General features: G+C 47.9%; 1 protein-coding gene across 8 annotated transcripts in view; it reads right to left on the reverse strand.

The window, feature by feature from the left end:
• The window catches only part of SLC8A3 (solute carrier family 8 member A3), a 126046-nt gene extending 110035 nt beyond the window's left edge, over nucleotides 1–16011 (reverse strand). For 2 of the 8 annotated variants that reach the window (XM_065064419.1, XM_065064420.1), the window contains exon 1: nucleotides 15453–16009. The gene's annotated coding sequence lies outside the window, so the exon portion shown is untranslated. Of the gene's footprint in view, nucleotides 1–15452 lie in introns of all 8 variants that reach the window. The other 6 variants (XM_065064423.1, XM_065064417.1, XM_065064418.1 and 3 more) reach the window with 5 other exon arrangements.
• Nucleotides 16012–17416: the final 1405 nt, after the last annotated feature.

The raw sequence follows: 17416 nt of genomic DNA on the forward strand, positions 1-17416 counted from the left end.
TGATCAGGCATAGGCACTGCACAAAGACTAGACAGAGGTATCTCAAGATCAAGGGGTTTGTCTACCTGACAAGCATCTGTCCCAGAACAGAACGCATATAGCACTGCTATGTGTGTCACCATATAGCCCCACCCTGAAATTGGAGGAGACAGAAATAAGGTTCAACTTAATAACAAGACCTCACACTCCTCAGCTCCAAAACACATAAAAGCTTTTCGATTGAGCATAATTTTTATAAGCATCAGCAAAATCTGAAATTATAGCCTTTCTGCCAAAAAAACACAAAGAACTGTGTTTTTATAGAAGAGGTGCTATACCTCACAGCCTTCCATCCCCCAAAACAAAACCATAACAAAATATTTAATACCAAAAAAAGCATATTTTTCAATCATCTCCATTCAAATGCTGCTGAGTCCTTTGCTCATCACTACAAGAGTAGTACCCAGCATGCAGGTTAAGATTTACCTGCTAAAGAAATGTAATTAGATCAGTTTTGTCAGACAAATGCAATTTCCAAGTACAGACCTGGCCTTAAACCATCACACCGACAGCACACACCTATCTGATATGAGCACAATCACGGACCCCAAGCTGACGTCACATAGATTACTGCACAGCAATAAGTAGTTTAGTTCCCTACAACCACACCAGCTAGGTTTTACGAGGAAAAAGCATTGTAACTCATGCTTAGAACATGACAGATCCCCGCAGTTTGGCTTTATGAAAAGTTATGGCAGGGAGCCGTAGGTGCTTGTTGCTTTGCACTTTGCAGTAAACATGCCAAAACCCAGAATTAGCTGCCTACAGAATAGCCTCCTCAGTATGTGTCATATCAGCCTTTTTTTCCCTTTCTAAATCATACAAAAAGCTATGCTAAAAAAATCAGTTCTCATAGTAAGTCTTTCAATGTTTCCAAGCTGGTGTCTCTACTAATTCGAGTAGTTCCTACCATTTTAGCGTGGTAAATGGGTCTTAATTGACTTAATGACTCAAGTCTACTAATTCCTCATAGAAATGCTGCAGCAATGGAACGCAGTTACAATCAGTGATCCCAGGGACTGACCCAAAGAGAGCACAAGTCTTTGAATGGCTAGGAGCAGTCTCAACACCCGACTTGCCCCAGGGAACTGGTCTATGATGTTTTTTATCCCCTGTATTTTAGCATCCATGATGCTTCTGGAGAAGCAGTGCCATAAATAGCTAACCCATAAAGATGCCCGTACTTAATTGTCCCCTTCCAATACCACACTGGCTGCACTTGACTGGCTGGACATTTTATTTCCTCACTCCCATTCCCGCTGAAAAATATCTGTATAGGATAGATGGATATTTATGGATACGGGAGCTGCTGTTTATGCTCTTTGCACAGACAGGTAAGGGAGGAGGACACAGATACGGAAGGAAACTCTTTGGTGACTGACCACAGCCACACTCCTGAGAGACGTCCTTATTGATGGTGTGGGCTGGCGCAGCCTCCTTGGGAGCCATGGCACGCTTGTTCTTCCATTCCCAATGCATGTCTGTATGTCTGAGACTCCTCAGGCTAATGGACAGTGAGCATTACCCTTTTTGTTTTTTCTCCCTCAGAACTGTAGCCTTTTTTACATTCAGAAAACAAAACCCGGTATTTAGGCTGACATATAGATTAGTAGTGGCCATACCCCTGCTCAAAAAGCGGTATTATCTGCTCTGGTAGAGATGGTTATTTTTCTTTTCATTAATATCACACAAACTCACTGTTTTTCCAGCACTTTGAGGTGGCCAGTTCCCAGAGGATATAGCAGGGACTCCTGGAGGTCAGCTAGTCCAACCCCACTGCCCAAGCAGGGCCACCTAGAGCCAGCTGCCTATGTCCAGTTGACTTTTGAATATCCAAAGGATACTCAAAGATGAAGGATGGAGTCTCCACAACCTCTCAGGGGAACCTGTGCCAGCACTCAGTTGCTCTCACAGGAAAAAAGTAAAAAAGTGCACGTATGGAGTCCAAGCCTGCTTGTGACAATCATATCCAGTGTTAACACATGGGAAAACAGAACAAACTCACCCTATGTACAAACTGCACTGGGAGCTCACGGTAGCACTTCAGTGGTAACCACACATACATTTGGCAAAAATTCACTTTCATGACCGTTTGGAAGTCACTGGGAAGCCTCCATTGCACCCTTAGAGGCAGATCTTATAACATCAGTATTTTTATTGCATGTAGAGATATTTCTAAACACAAAGCCTTTAAGTGAATACCAGCGCGTATCTGAAAACACCATTCTTTAGAGTCTGAACAGCCCCAAATTGAGAGGGCAGGTACTTCCAAGTGCATTCTTCAAGGCCTTAATTTTGTGCCTATGATGTGAAAGGCCCAGTGAAGAGCCTGAAAGTCTTTCCTTTGAGGTTTAGGAGGTTGAGGGAAACAAAGGAGTGGAGTTACTGGGTCACCCACTCGGTGGCACCCCTGCCTCTTCCACTGACTGCAGCTGCTGGAGACAACCTGGAGCAGCCACCCACCAACACATGATTGCCAATAGGTGCCAACTCCTCTCCTGCAGCCTTCAAGGTGTTGGTTTTCATTGCTCTCTGTCTTGCTGGTTTATAAAGAGCAGCAAAGACTATGTGGGGAGGGTGGGGAAGGGAAAAAAATTATTCCAGCAGTGTGAGGAAAACTTCTTGTCAGTAAAAGACATTTTATGTACTGCCTGTGGCAGCACACAGGGTGTGTTATTTACTGTTCCTGCTTCACAAACATGTTAAACCGCTGGTTCAGGTGCCACCATTGGAGTGCAACTTGTCACCTAGTGACTCACAGCATCCTAGAGGAATAATGACAGCAGCAACTCGTGACATTTCTTTACCACTCTGGTGACAGATGTGCAACAGCTACAATTAAAGATCTTAGGATTTGTTGTCAATAGTGCATTTGTGCTTCAGAGCCAGTAGTTATTCATACACAGAGGCAGGCTAAGTGGTAAATAAGAGCAGAAAAGATGTTGTAGTCATATCTTACCTTCTTTAGATCCAGAATTTTTTTTTTTTTAAAAAAAAAAAAAAGAGAGAAAACACTCATTTGAGGTGAACAAAACAAACTATTTGATGTGCTGGATTTGATGCAACAAGTATGTGCGCAGGCCCTTCCCCAGCTGGCTCCTGGGGCAGCCACCAGCCACCCACGCTGGGTGCTAACCCCAGCAGCTAGGACATGCACTGCTCCGACCCTCTGGAAACATTCCTGCTTCTTGCTCAACTTCTCCTCAAAGGAAAAGACTTTTTTCTTTGCTCATTTATTGTTCTAAATACAGAAAAAAAAAATATGTTTTTACAAAAAAAGCTACATCATACACAACAATAATTATGAGCCTTCCACAAGTCAATTCAGAAGGGGTCCTTCCTGGCTGGGTGAGAAAGGAAATATAAAAAAAGTGAATGGAGGCAGAAGCAGCACAAAGCGGGCAGTGGGAGAGTGGGCAGACAACGGGGAGAGGAGAGGAGAGGAGGAGGAGGAGCTGGCAGCTATACTCCAGAAATCATCTTTACCACTGCAGCAGAGAACAAGCAGTTTGGCATTTGTCATGTCAGACTGAAGTTTTCTACTCTCCACTGTGCAACTGGCACCAAAACAGGGTAGATAGTAAAGGCCCTCACTTAGCCCAATTAGCACAGGTTTCACTAAATTCAGAATTAGTTAGACCCGAGCCAGAAGAGCTGTCTAGCCCACGCCTCAGGGGCTCCCGTTGACTTGTTCCCTTTGTGAACATTATTTCCTAAACACTTTGTCCAGCCCAGTTTTAAATTACCCAAGTGATGGCATTTCCACAACTTCCCATAGGGACTCTGCCACAATGTAATTTATCTCAGAGGTTTTAGCCATCTTCTTTATATTTAGGATGAAATTAAGAAAATTTATGCTGCTAGTTCTCATTATCCTGTCCTTGGAGCACTCTCAACCCTGCCTAAGATTTACATGCTTCAGATACTTGTAAATAGCTGTTCTCCTCCACAGTTATTCTTTGGCCAAAGCACACAAATTTATTTTAATCTTTATAAATTAGCCCAGGCTGCCCTTTAATCATTTATCCTGATCTCCTCTCGGCTCTCCATCTTCGAGGCGGTCAGAAGCAGCCATGTGCCTGGGAGGACCGTCCCTCAGCACCTGCTCCCACAGAAACCAGCACCAGATCTGCTCTTGCTGGAGCAGAAAAGCCGAGCCTGGGCAGCAAAGCCTTGCCCCTCAGTGCTGCTGTACAGCAGGTTTTCATGAGGTACCAGACTGTTTCAAAGATTATATCAAGATTGATATACAGAAGCTCACTGTTTTGCTCACTCTCACAGGTCTCCCTGCCTGTTTGCTGTGTCCCCAGCGTGGAGGTGCTTGTGCGACGAGCGCCATGTTGACAGGCACGCGTGGAATGAAAGCAGAGATTTCCAGAGTTTCAACCGACAAGTCAGAGTCTCCAGCTGAGAGGAGGGAAATACACTGTAACACGCTCACTGCTTCTGCAGATCTAAGCACAGCAGGAGGCGTGAAAAATGCACTCAGCTATGGGTTATCCTCAAAATACCTCCCACTTCACTCGGAAGGTGCCAACACCTGTAAATTCACCCGTTTGAATACAGTTATCAAATAAGATTTCATACAGCACTCTCACCCTTTTCTGACACATTTCCCTATGTATCTCTGACAATTCAGATATCTTAATCTTTCAGTGTTTTTTCAGCTGCTAATTCTGCAACTGCTTTAAAAAATTAAATCCTCGCATCTACCATGATTAATTCATTCGTCCTAAGTCCAGGCTGTTTACTGCTCTTTGTTCATTTACGCACTAGCTGTTTACAGATTCTTTCTTAATATTAGCTCTGTTATTTGCTAGAGACTCAAGTCATATTTACCATATGGTAATTGCAGAGATGACATGGACAACAAACAGCGGAAGCTGAGCCGCTACACAATTACAGTAAGTGGCAGCAGCCTCCAGGCTGTTTGCTGCCCCACCTTCAGTTCTTCTCCCCCCACCCTCTGATGGCTTTCCTTGTGGGCTGTATAAAGCCTTATGCCACTCTGATCTCTATAGCAAAGACAGGCAGAGGTGTCTTCTTCACTATGGCATTACCAGGCAGGATTATTCACCTTTTTCCTTTCAGTCTGAGCTTCAGCTGCAGGTCTGCCCTCCCTGGCTGCCTGCTCCGCTCTGTTCGGTCAAGGGTAGGCAATTAGAAATATTGTCTGGAGCTAGACACCTTCAATACACACATTTTTTCTCTCATTGTTACAACAGCACTAACTTGCTCCTCTGCCCCATCCATGGTCTCAATGTGTTTCAGATATTTCACCAAGGGAGTTGCAAAGAACCAGTGTTTACAGGATAGCTTGAAGCTTAATGGAGCAGCTCTTGAACTCACTTGGACACCTTGATGCCATTGAAATCACAGATTTTCTGCTGGACACGTAAACATGATTTAAAATTCCTGCAGAAAACCAGATGACTATGAGGGGCCATTGCTGCCTTCTCCAAAGAAAGACACGAGGTTTATTTTTTGGTTCCTGCCAAGAGCCCTGGGCAGGTCTCACACCCAAAAGATATATGGCTAAGCCAGGTAAATACGTGATCTGATCCTTCAAGAAGACTCAAAAAGGTTACCTATATGCACATGCCAAACTGGGAGCAGTGCATACAGCAAACACCTTGTCTGAAAAGGATGAGGCTTCTCCCTTGCCATTTCTAATATGCCTGCAATGATACTCCCCTAATTCCCAGCAAGTCTTAACTTAGGTACTAGTGAAGAACATTTGAAAACTGGATGCAAGGCATCACCTATCAGAAGAATCTCCTAGCAAAGTACATAATAATGACACTGTTGTTTACCTCCAAAGTGGATGCAATAGCATTTCCATTGTATTCACAGCACTGCTTACACTAGCCCTCCTCCCTTAACCCTCCCCTCCAAAAGCCTCCTTTTGCACAAAGTCATCTTAAAAGAGAAGACTGTCTTCCCAGCCTAGTCAACCTACACACCGTCAGCTGAAGGCTGGCAAGAGAGAAGAGAGAGGGTCCTTAGGACAAGATTTTCTCTGGCATAAATCTGCATAGGTCCAATGAGCCCAAGGCAGCAGAGCCAGCTTATTCTACTGGAAGAACTGCCTGAGGAGCTTTGGCAACATTTTATATAACATAAACCTCCAAAAGGAAAGCTCCATCCCTTTCTTCTTTGCAACTCAGGTCACATGCATCAGCTTGGGGGGCATCTTCCTGCTTCTTCCATAACAACTCTATTCGTGTCCATCCTGCCCTGGTTCTTCTCTCCTCTCAATGCTCTATCCTGGCCCTGTATTTGCTACAACTAGTCCTGCCAACAGGAGCAGCTGAGTCATGGGAGGTGACCACATCAGCCAAATGCACTGAAAAGAGACAAGGGAAGGAGAAAATCCTCCTTCCTCCCACTAGTCCAGACCCCAGCAAACAAGGCCTGGAGTGTCTCTTCTCCATCACATACCTAGTATCACCTTAGATCACCATCCTGATGACCCTCATCCTAGAGGGGCGATAAGTCATCAGTCTAACGCAGGCACTTGAATATCACGCTCGTTCCATGCAGCCATCCACAGCATGGTCTGTTCAAGCCACCAAGGCAAAGAGGAGAGCCTCTACCATGCCACTGAGGGGAACAGCCTCCCTTACTGATGCTAGTAGTCCCACATTTCCATCAGCTTTACTGAGGAGTTCGAGCTCCCTTCAGGCATGGCAGAAATTATATTTCCATCCATTTCTGTGAAGAGATGGTTAAAACCAAGATATGGTCTACTTGCTTTGAAGTCCAAATGTCTCCTAAGACAAGGCTAAGGCAAGAAAATTGCAGGGTCCCACTCTTACTGGGAGTTCCAGTGAAGGACTGACTTGACCACCAGCTAAGGCACGAATGAACAACCTGTTTTCACAGCCTTACTCCACACTCTCCCCCAGCCCAGAAAACCCTCTTGCCCAGACATACTGCTGTGGTGTTGCTCTGAACCCAGCTCTTCCTGCCATCACTGATGACAGTAATTCTTGTAATCTGAGAAACCTGACACAAGTGACGGAAAAAAACTGTTTTGCCCAGGAAAGGAGCAACAGTCCCCACACACCAGTGGGTGAGGAGCAGTGGGACGGAAAGAGCATCCCCCCAGGCAGAGCCACCATTATTCTTTAGTTCAGGTCAGTGACACAAACGGGTAAAAGCACAAGCACAAAAGGTCTTTGACAAAAAGACAGTCACTTTTAAAGACAAGCAAAGCCTTGAAATGAATCCATTTGGCTGTGGGAGCTCAACAAGCAGACAAATGAATAAAAATGGGTTTTCAATGAACTTGAGCCCTGTATCCCAATAACTGTCTGCTCTGCAGTAATCCTTCCTCTCCCCGTTCTTCCTGCCCTCTGCTCTCCCCACAGACACACATACAAATACTTCCATGCTCCTTACCCTGACCCTTCCTCCCACAGCACCCCTGTGGTCCTTCCCATACCCAGCTACCAGCCAAACAAGAGGCAGCACATACTGCAGCCCCTGTTGAGCCCTGTGTGCCGGCCAGCTGGCCAGCAAACCACCAGCTCCACTGGTGCACCCTTCATGAAGTGCATAAGATCACAAGATCTGAGCGATCAGCACCCTTTTGTCAGGTTTCTAGAATCCCGCACAACCAAGAACGCTTCTCAGCCCTTTCACAACTCCCACACCCCTTCCCTTAGCTTTCTGGAGGAAATCACCTTGGTCAGAGGGACAAAGAGGCCAAGAGAAGCTCAACGCTAACACCAACAGAAAGCTCCCAGATTTGGGGTTATTTTATCTAGTGTGCAACAGTAACTTTTTAAATTCTATGCTGTGCATTTGTGCAATTTGTGGAACTCGATACCATAAGAAATAAATTAAGATAAACACTGGAAGGCTCAAAGAAAAACTAGATGTGCATAGGAACAAGCAAAATATCTGTGGGTTCAGCAGCCACGACACGTTCCTCCTTTTGCACCAGAGCATATTTCAACCACTTGCTTACTGGTTTTTGTGAAACTCTCTAATGTCTGTGCACATTGAAGGCTAGAAAAGCCCTTTTTAACTGAGCATCTGCTTCCTGACTGGGCCAATCTCTTGCTTTGTCCCAGCAGCCAAGCCCACATGGAGCTGAGAGACAGGCAGAAAGCCACACACAGAAAATAAATGGGGGCTGAACATGTGAGGGATCCTGTTATAAGACTGGGAAACTAGGAGGCATGGAGCTGTTGTGGGAAGTGGAGAGTTGGGGCAGTTACTGGAGAATCATGAAGAAATCTATATATTTAAGAAGGAAGAGGAGAGGAGGGAAAAGGCCAGAGCAGGAGGGGTGGTCGTGACTCACTGGGATGCACGAAGAAGCGAGGAGATGGGTCTAGGCAGGCAACAGGCAAGCCATCAGTATTTTGGGAGTGGTGTAGGTGCACCAAGTGCAGCTGAGCATCTTGTCACCTTCAGTCTCCCAGAGCTTTCCCAGAGGGGAAGCAGCTCTGCCATGCTCTGAAGGTTAAGCTGTGCCTTCTGCCTGGCACAAGAGCACAGTGCAGCCAATGGCTAAAACTGCCTACCTACTTAAAAGCAAACCCCAACACTGCCAGGAGGGATGGGCTTTATTTTTAGCTGGGACACCAGCAGGGTCACTGCTGGTGCTGCATTTCCCCATGGAATCCAGGGTTTCATGAAGTGTGCTGTGTACGCAGGGTCACTGCAGGGGAAACATCTGTCAGGTCAGCTTTGGGGAGATGGATTATTTAAGTTAGAGAAAAGGAAACATTTACTAGAAGAAGTGAACCTGAAACTACTCTGGAAGGTTAAAATGGAAGGAAAAAATGATGCTTAAAGAGTGAGAGCAGGCGGTAATTTATGAGGGCAATGACTAGTGCACCCACCTCCTAGATGCTCAGACAAGAGAATAACCCATCATGTCTAACTCCAGCAGCATCTCCTCTGCTTACCTCCTACAACTGAAGCTTTGAAAGGCTCATTCTTGTTTAGGGGCTGCCAAAACAAAAGTAGAAGTATGCCATTGTCCCTCATTGGGATCTTTCACAAAGGCAAAGCACGCACAAAGAGACCCACCTTGCCTTGCGCTTTGAAGACAACAACACTGAGACCTCCATCTCACTCTGGTCCTCCGGTCCTCCCAGGGGTCCTCAGTTAGCCCCAAGGCAGGCAGCTCCCCCGGGACTGGCATACTGTTGACACACAGCATCCTCAGCAAGCACAGGGCAGCAGCACAAACTTAGCCCACTGCAGCCTCGTGAGGACAAGGAGTCAGGTCCTCCCCTGCTAGTGGGTTTCGTGGGTGCAAGCCTAATAAAACAGTTGGCACCACTCCCGCTTGCACTGCCAGGGAATGCAGTCTGGAGGCTTCAACATGGAGAGATTGTTGTTGATGAAGTGCTGAGTGCTCGTGTGAAGCTTTCAAAGGACTTGAAAGAATTGAGAGCAGACGGAAAGTTCTCATTTTATTCTCTTCTTGAGGAACCTGAGTCCATTTGGCATGTTGTGTCTAAGAAATAGCTTGGCCTAGACTCTGATTTTTTATTTTATTTTTAAATCAGGATCAACCCTGGTACATGTTCTTGGGAAAATTTTATATTAGAAATTATTTTGTCTTCTTTCTGCTGATTCTTGTGCTTCTTAATAGCTTAAGAAGTGCGTTGCAGACCCCATCACTCTTTGCAATTAATTTGCATTCAGGACTATCCCTCTCATCAAGAGCAGACTTCAAGGCTGAACCAACTCCAAGCCTTAACTGCTGCAGGCAATTCAGGCAGGAGCTCTACAGGTGGAAGCAGGGCTTCTTAAGTCAACCTGAACAATTTCCTCCTCTGGCCATTCATTCCTACTCGGCAGTAGCTCTCCCTTTTTTGTTGGCTAAACAGTTTGCGTGGCTATGCCATGAGTAAGGACCAGGAACCGATCTGGCTGAAAAGTCAGCTGGTCCCATCACCTGGCCACACATGCCACTGTGCCAATACCTGCAGGGGATGGCACAGGAGCAGGAACAAGCAGCCAGAGGCTGTAGAAACCAAGGTACAAATGACAGGCATGGCAGAGGCATTAGCATTAGCAGGTTTTTGCCTCTTGCAGCTGTGAATACTGCAGTACCTCCTGGACCGTTTAACAGCCTCTTCGCACTACACAAAGGCAGAGACATCTCCACCTCCATTTTTCCCAACCCATGTGTCTGTTCAAGGGTCATTGAGTAATCCAAATCAAAACCATGGAAGAGGATACAGGTGCTTATTAAGGTAAACTTTAAGCTCAACATCAAGATCTCACTTCCCACAAACAAAGGTCCACCTCAAGGTGGCAAACCAATATAACCAGGCCTTAATGCCCCAAAACAAATTTTCCTGACAGCAAACAGTATGGAGGGCAAAAGGAAGGATTCTTCACACTGAGCATTGCTCTGGGTCCCCACCCATCACCAGCCAGGGTGGGCCAGCAGTGCACCGCAGAGGCAATGCTGCCTTCCCCAGTCTGGGTGTGAGGAGCTGGTGGCACTGGGGCAGCAGTGGGTTTCACAGCCCACCCACACCCTCGTGACAGACCCTCTCCTGCCACTGTTTGCATTGAGGGAAGCTAGGACACATCCAGATTTAGCCGCAGCCCAACCACAGACTGAGGTGCAGACATATTCTAGCTTTCACTGCTTTTACCCCCTCATCTTTCACCAGCACACAGCACGCCAGCACCCTGGTAGGGCACCTTGCACTGTCGGCACTGGAGGGCCCCGTTCTCTCCTGGACATGTCACCTTCAACACAACCTCAGCAATCAGACCTGAGTGCCTTCTCATAGGCACGTCCCTGCATCGCTACATTTCTTTTGATTAAAACCGTATTCTGCTTTGCTGCTGAAGAGTACTGCTGTTTGCTTTGAGACAGCCTAGGAGAGGGTGACGAGGAGAGCAGTGGCAATGCAGTCTCATATATCTACAGTTTCTAAAACTCTTTGACACCTCCCCGGTTGCAAAACATGCCCAGCAGCATTGGATATTTAGTATTTCTGATTGCTCTTGACCTGGCTGTCTCTGCTGCTGTCCTAAGTTAGGAGGCTTAGGTATAAAGACAGTGGAGTAGGGGAAGGCAGCAAACAGATCAAGTCCAGTTTTGCAGCCTTGAAATAATCTGCTGATGAATGGAAATGCTGAATGGAAACAGAAGCTTCTCCCTAAATCTGAGTGCTCTGGAAAAGCTCCCTGGTTTATTATGATGGAAAATCCTCATTGGAGTGTTTCATTAGAAAACAAGCTATCACAAAAGAAATGTTAAGAGCCCTAAGCTCCCCTCTCTACCATGATGTCAACTGTCAGAAACATCAACGACAGCTCAGCTGCGTGATCAAAGGCTCCAGCAAGCGGATTTAAAGACAGAATTACCAGAAAATTGAGAGTTGAAGGAGCACAGGGACATGATCATCACCTGTTTATAAATGTGTCTTACAGGGTGAACTAATTACTTTATGATGCTGTAGCACAGAAACAACAGCACATGAGTCTTCTCATTGCGACAATGGCAAGACGGGGTGGTGGTGGCATCTTCAGAGTGGCATGACACATCCCTGCTGCCTTGCTATTCCTGCAAAACCCTAAGACAAAAATACCTAGAGGGGAGACTGGCAGGCCATGGAGCTAAACTTTGTGCATAGACATCTGTGATGGCCCTCAACCAGAGCTTGCAGTTTGAAGCATTAAGGCAGAAAGAACAAGGGGAAGGAGGAAGCCAATTACTGTCTATACCACATTAGTCCCCAGGTGGCCCAGCAGCCCACTCAAGCTGCAAGAGACTCAAGGTGGTTCCCAGATTTCATTCTGGAGGTAAGCACAGACAGCAAGCTTGTGTTCAGCCTCAGACCCCACAGTCTCACATCACTGCAATCAGCAAATATGCAGGACCACAAGCTCAGCAGCACTGAAAGTGCTTTAAAGGTGCCCCAAAAAGAGCTTGTGATCTCACATATCTCTCAATGCATAAGACTCTTCAGGACAGAGACCAACATTTATTAGATGTCTGTATGGCACTTTGAAACACAGGCCCCCAGCTGGGCTGATGCCTTTAGAAGTTATTGTTATCTAAACAGCAAATCAACGATAGTATTAATGTATACCACAATACCTAAACACAGTGGGTGATGGTAGACGGAGCATCACAACCATCCATACCTGGTTTCAGAGATTTTAATATTTTTTTTAATCCATATAATTTAATTTCCTTCATTTTTTAATACAGAATTACATATTACTGCCTGATTAAAAAAAAAAAAAAAAAAAGCCAGTAATCAAAGCCATCTTTTTAACTGTTGAAGCACATGAAAGGCATCTGAAACACAACAGCAGCAAAGAACAGAAACTATTTGTCAATGCCACTTGGTCATTGGGGAAGCTTAGGGGAGGAGACTGATGCTGTTTGTTTAAAACAAGCAAACAAAAACCTGACAGACAGACCATTTATCTGTATAGTGCTTCTCTTGAAAATATTGGTGGAGGAAATACATCTTAACTTGGTTTCTAATAAAATGTGCTGACATGCTGTTGTGGCCCTTCCCTGCCTTGGGGATGGAGGATGCCCATCGCAGGAAGGACCCTCTGAAACAGAGGGATGCTTGTGGGATCAGGCACATTGTGGCAGCAGGTCAGCCCAGGTGCTTAGTGATCCTTCTAACTGTCCAACCAGCAATACCATAGTATCTGCCACACTCAGACCAGCCTCATCTGACTTCAGCCCCACCAGCTCCAGAGGAAGGCAGAGGAAGCAGGGAGGCTGGATACACCCCTGGGAACCTCTTTCATTCTGACAAGCCAGCCAAGCTGAGCAGCAGTGCCCTGAGTGCCCTGTGACTGTCATGAAGAACAACTGCCCACGACTCTCAACAAGAAAGTCAGCTCTGGTTGGACTGGGCAGCTCCTGCCGTTGCACTGGCCCAGCAAGAAACTATGGAGCACAGCACGGTGCATGACCCAGGCCATGCTCAGTAACTCACACCACACTCTCCTATTCTGGGTGCTGGTGCCTGAGACAGCACAGAACATGCTTCCTGCACTGCCCAGGGCAATGGAAAGGACTACCCCACCTGGTGACAGTGTCTGCAATCCCCAGCGCCACCCTCTCAGGTGGCAGATTTGCAGAGGAAGTGGGCAATTTCTCTACAAGGGCCAAGTGCTACACAGAGTCGTGTTAGGATGCCTATATATCTGTCTGCCCTCTCGCACTCTGTCACCCAGTAGTTATTGCAACCATGTTCTCACCAAATTCTCACACAGGTAGAAAAATATCATTAATGATACAAATGAGACCCAAAGAGATGAAAGGATGTGGCTAGATGCCAGATGCTTGTCAGAGACCAGGATCCTACCTGTGCTTCCACTGCCCTCACACAGGACCTCAGCAGCAGGATTACCACAGTCAGTTGCACTTTAGGCATTTGGGAAATGCTTGAACTACCCACTTAATAGAATAGGACTCACACTTGGTGTGGGCGAAAAAAAAAGACTGCTATAATACACCTTTTACCTAGGTCTCCCTATCTATTCCCATTCAGTCCCCTCCTTCCCTGCCCTGGTTGATTTAAAACCCTTTCATTTACAATAGGGGGTAAATGATTTGACTGCCATCACATTGCATGCTCACAGCAGAGCTGAGGGCTCCTGAGCTGCTCTCGCTCCTCCCCAGCCAGCCCTCGGCAGTAGTTGGACGTGCTCTTTTCTAACATCACTACTTCTGCTCAGGAAACAGATCTTGTTCCAGTTGACCACAGAAGCCTGAATGTATGCACCAAACACCACTTACTTTCTTAGCTAAACCATGACCAGGGTAAACAAACACCTGCAACAGCAGTGGATGGAGCAGGATTATGGACTCCCTAGAAATTTATGTGCTGGGGGAAGTGATGCATCTCCCCGCTGCACCAAACCTACAGAGCACCTTCAAGGCCTCTGTGTCTCAGCAGTCCCCCAAAGGCAGCTCTGCTCTCCTGGGCCTCCCGCCAGGCTCCCAGAGAGCATGGGATGAGCACTCTTGAATGGGAAGATGCCACTGACTATTACCTAAGTCTTCTAGTACTGTCCTCTCCGTCTTCTAGTACTGTCCTCTCCATAAATAAAAAACAGCTCAACAAAATCACCCTTTTGCTATATGAAGAGATGCAAGGAATTAAAGGAATATACATACAAGCAAGGGGGGTGGGGGGGCGTGGACGTGCATAAGACATCCCTTCTCACCCCCACAGTTCCTCCAGTGTCTTGCCTTACATCTGGAACAGATTTTTTGGGGGAAATTCCCAGAACAAGCCCAGGAACAAACAGAGGAGCCAGGAATACCAACCATTATGCTACAGCTTCACCTGGGGGGGGAGGAGAGGGAAATGGCTATAGCCTCACGTTTTAGAATAACAGAAAAAAAGCCCAGAAACACTTGCAAGCATTTCATCTCCCACCCAGTATGACTGATACTTTAGACACAGGTGAAAAAGATAAAGCCCTGAAGCAAGGCTGGGAGGGAGGAAGAGTATGAAATTACCCAACATTTAGGTCAGCTCGTATGAGTGCGTGTGTCATTTCTCTCCCCCTGCCAGTCGGGGGCTGCGGGGGCCCCGCAAGCAGCCCCGTGCCCTATTTAGGGCAGAGCCTGGCGCAGCAGCTATATTTGACACCCGGGGTAAACAAGCCGGCCCCGGCGGACAGAGCGCGACAGCTGCCCCGGACGTCGGCCCCGGCGCCCCCACCCCGCGGCCAGGGCTGGCGTGGCCCGGCCCGGTCTCCCCACAGCAGGGAGGGAAAAAAAAAAAAAAAAAAAGGAAATTAAAAAAAAAATAAGGGGGGGAGGGAAATTTATAGCACTGCATGAGAGGCTCTTCCCCCACCTGGCAGCCCCAGGCAGAGCCACCCCCTCCGGGCTCCCCGGCATCCCTGCGGGCCGCGCCGTGCCGAGCCGGGGCACCCCCGCCCGGCGGCGGGAGGGATCCCGGGGCCGCCGCGCACGGTGCCGCCGGCTCGGGCTGCTCGCTGCCGCGCACGCCCCGCCGGAGCCCGGCGGCTCCCGCCGCTCGCTCGCTCCATCCCTCCGCCAGGCCCCGGCCCCGCAGCGCCCGGCCCGGCGCCCCCTCCCCGGCGTGCATCCATCCCGCAGCGCCCGCTCCGCGCCGTATGCAAAGCCCTCCCCCCGCAGCACACACACGCACCCGCACCCACACATACACACACACATACACACGGAGCCGCCGCGGCTCCGGCAAAACAGCACGAATGGGGCGAGCGCCCAGCGCCTGGGCAACGTTAAATCCCCTTTCCCCCCCAGCCCGGCAGATAAGCCTGCAAAGAGCCCTTCGCCCCCCCCCCACGACCATTCGCATGCAAGGCGTGAATCCCCACTTATAGCAGGACACTTAACCGGCAGCCTTGTGTCTCCCACGGAGCAGGGGTAGCACCATTTTACTTACCCCTTCTGGTTGCTTTCCTGACTTTTTTTTTTGAGGGTCGGGCGGGAAGGGGGGGGGGGTGATGGCTCCGCTCGCTCCCCAATACAAATCCTTCCGGTTCCTAAAGGGAGCTCATCGCATCTCCCGGTGATTCACCGACGGTGTGTGCGGGTACGGGGGGGGGTCGCCTTTGCATGTCAGTCCAAGTTGCCTTGCTCGCTACAAAACCTGTGCTCTCTTTTGCAGCTGTCAGGGCGAGCGGGGAGGTGCATCTGGAAAAAGGGGTGGGGGTGGAGGTAAAATGTTGATAAATCCACCAGCCTTGATCTTCAGCTCCGTGCGGTGGAGTTTGGGGAGAGGAGATCTGGCGAAAGGGGAGGAGGACGGAGATGAATGGGGGTCGAGGGAGGGGGGAAGAGAAAATTGATTGTACCCCAGATTGCCACTGAATCTGCTGGGCTTCCCCTGCTCCCGCTCTCACACCGTCGGCGCTCGGTCCAGGCTTCCCAGCATTACGGTGCACGGCAAAGCGCTGAGCCTGATTTCTGGGAGCCAGCGAGGTTTGCACAACTGCAGCAAGAAGCCAAATCAAAAAGCCAATCTGCGAGCCTCCAAACTCCACGTCACCCTATCAGCTGGGAGCGAGAGCTGCAACAGAATTACAAGCCATGCATATTTATTCTTCTGAATCCAGGGGGGGATTTTCAGACCGTTTACAACAAGGCACCACAAAACCAGAGCGAACCCCTTCCAAAACAAATAAAGGCATGTAATGTGCACACACTCACAAACACACCCCTCTCTCTGACATCTCCCCAGATATGTATAGATAAATATACACTCACTGAGCTGCGATCACTCCTGTACCCTCCAAGTATATTGACTTGACTTTGTGTATTTCAGGCAAGGGAGGGGAAGAACACAGTAGTTGAGCCTCAGAGCAGAAGATACTGATTGCATATCTGAAATTTAAAGCATCTGCCAGTGCTTCTGACAGATTAAATATAGGCAATGTAATTATACAGGCAGCGTTGGTCATGGTATCCATTTGAAGCGGCATGCCTTGGTTTTGTGCTTGCAGAAACCACCTTTTTTTTTTTTTTTTTTTTTTTTTTTAACCAAAGTCAAATAACAAGTTGTGAAACAGCAAGTCATTTTAAGGTAAAAAATAAATGTTGCCTCCAAAGTTACTATTTGACTCTGGCAGAAGACGACTGGAGGCTGTTTTACGGGGCCATAGAACAGGACAGTAACTTTGTGCCTTGCACAAGACACATCGCGATGTTTGCACACAGATTTGTCTTGCCTTGTGATCCTCTCTCTTTTCACCACAGCAGTGATGGGCAGACGTGTGTCTCCAGGAGATTTACCTTCTGGCATGGTCTCTCCCTTATTTAAAGAACAAGCAAGCCCATGTACTATAAGGCAATGATGCCTGACACAGGGCCATTCTGCCACAGGACAGGCTGTTTTTCATGCTCCAGAGAGAAGCTGTCCTCATTCTGTGGTCCCCAGTGACTCCCCTTACCCTGTGATATGATGAGAGAGCAGAAGCTTCCTGGTGAGACTCAAGCACATGTGCAAGTACAAACTGTCCCTGTCAAAAGCAGCTGTGTAAATTGCCATGAGAAACCTGAGCGTGAGTCCTACTCTGGGCAACGGCTTTTACCTTGTCCAGGCACAGGCGGGAGATGTACAAAGAGGGAAGGGGAAAGGGCGGCAAAATAGTTAGTGGAAGAGTGGCACAAAACAGTTGCATTTACTTCATGCTGCCAAAAATGGGTAAGGAAAGCTACAAATGAGCTGTGGTCCCCTGCAGGAAAGCATAAACCACTAGGTCCCTCAAAGTCAGCTGGCACGTTGTGGTTACGGCTCTGAAGAGCAGCCCCTGGCCCCACACCTCAGGACAGATGGGAACGTGGAAGAGCAGTTACCCATTCTGGTCTGGTTACTCATGGCTATTAGTTAGAGCAAAGCATAGAAAC

Source organism: Columba livia, chromosome 5, assembly GCF_036013475.1.
Source record: "Columba livia isolate bColLiv1 breed racing homer chromosome 5, bColLiv1.pat.W.v2, whole genome shotgun sequence".
Taxonomy (NCBI): domain Eukaryota; kingdom Metazoa; phylum Chordata; class Aves; order Columbiformes; family Columbidae; genus Columba; species Columba livia.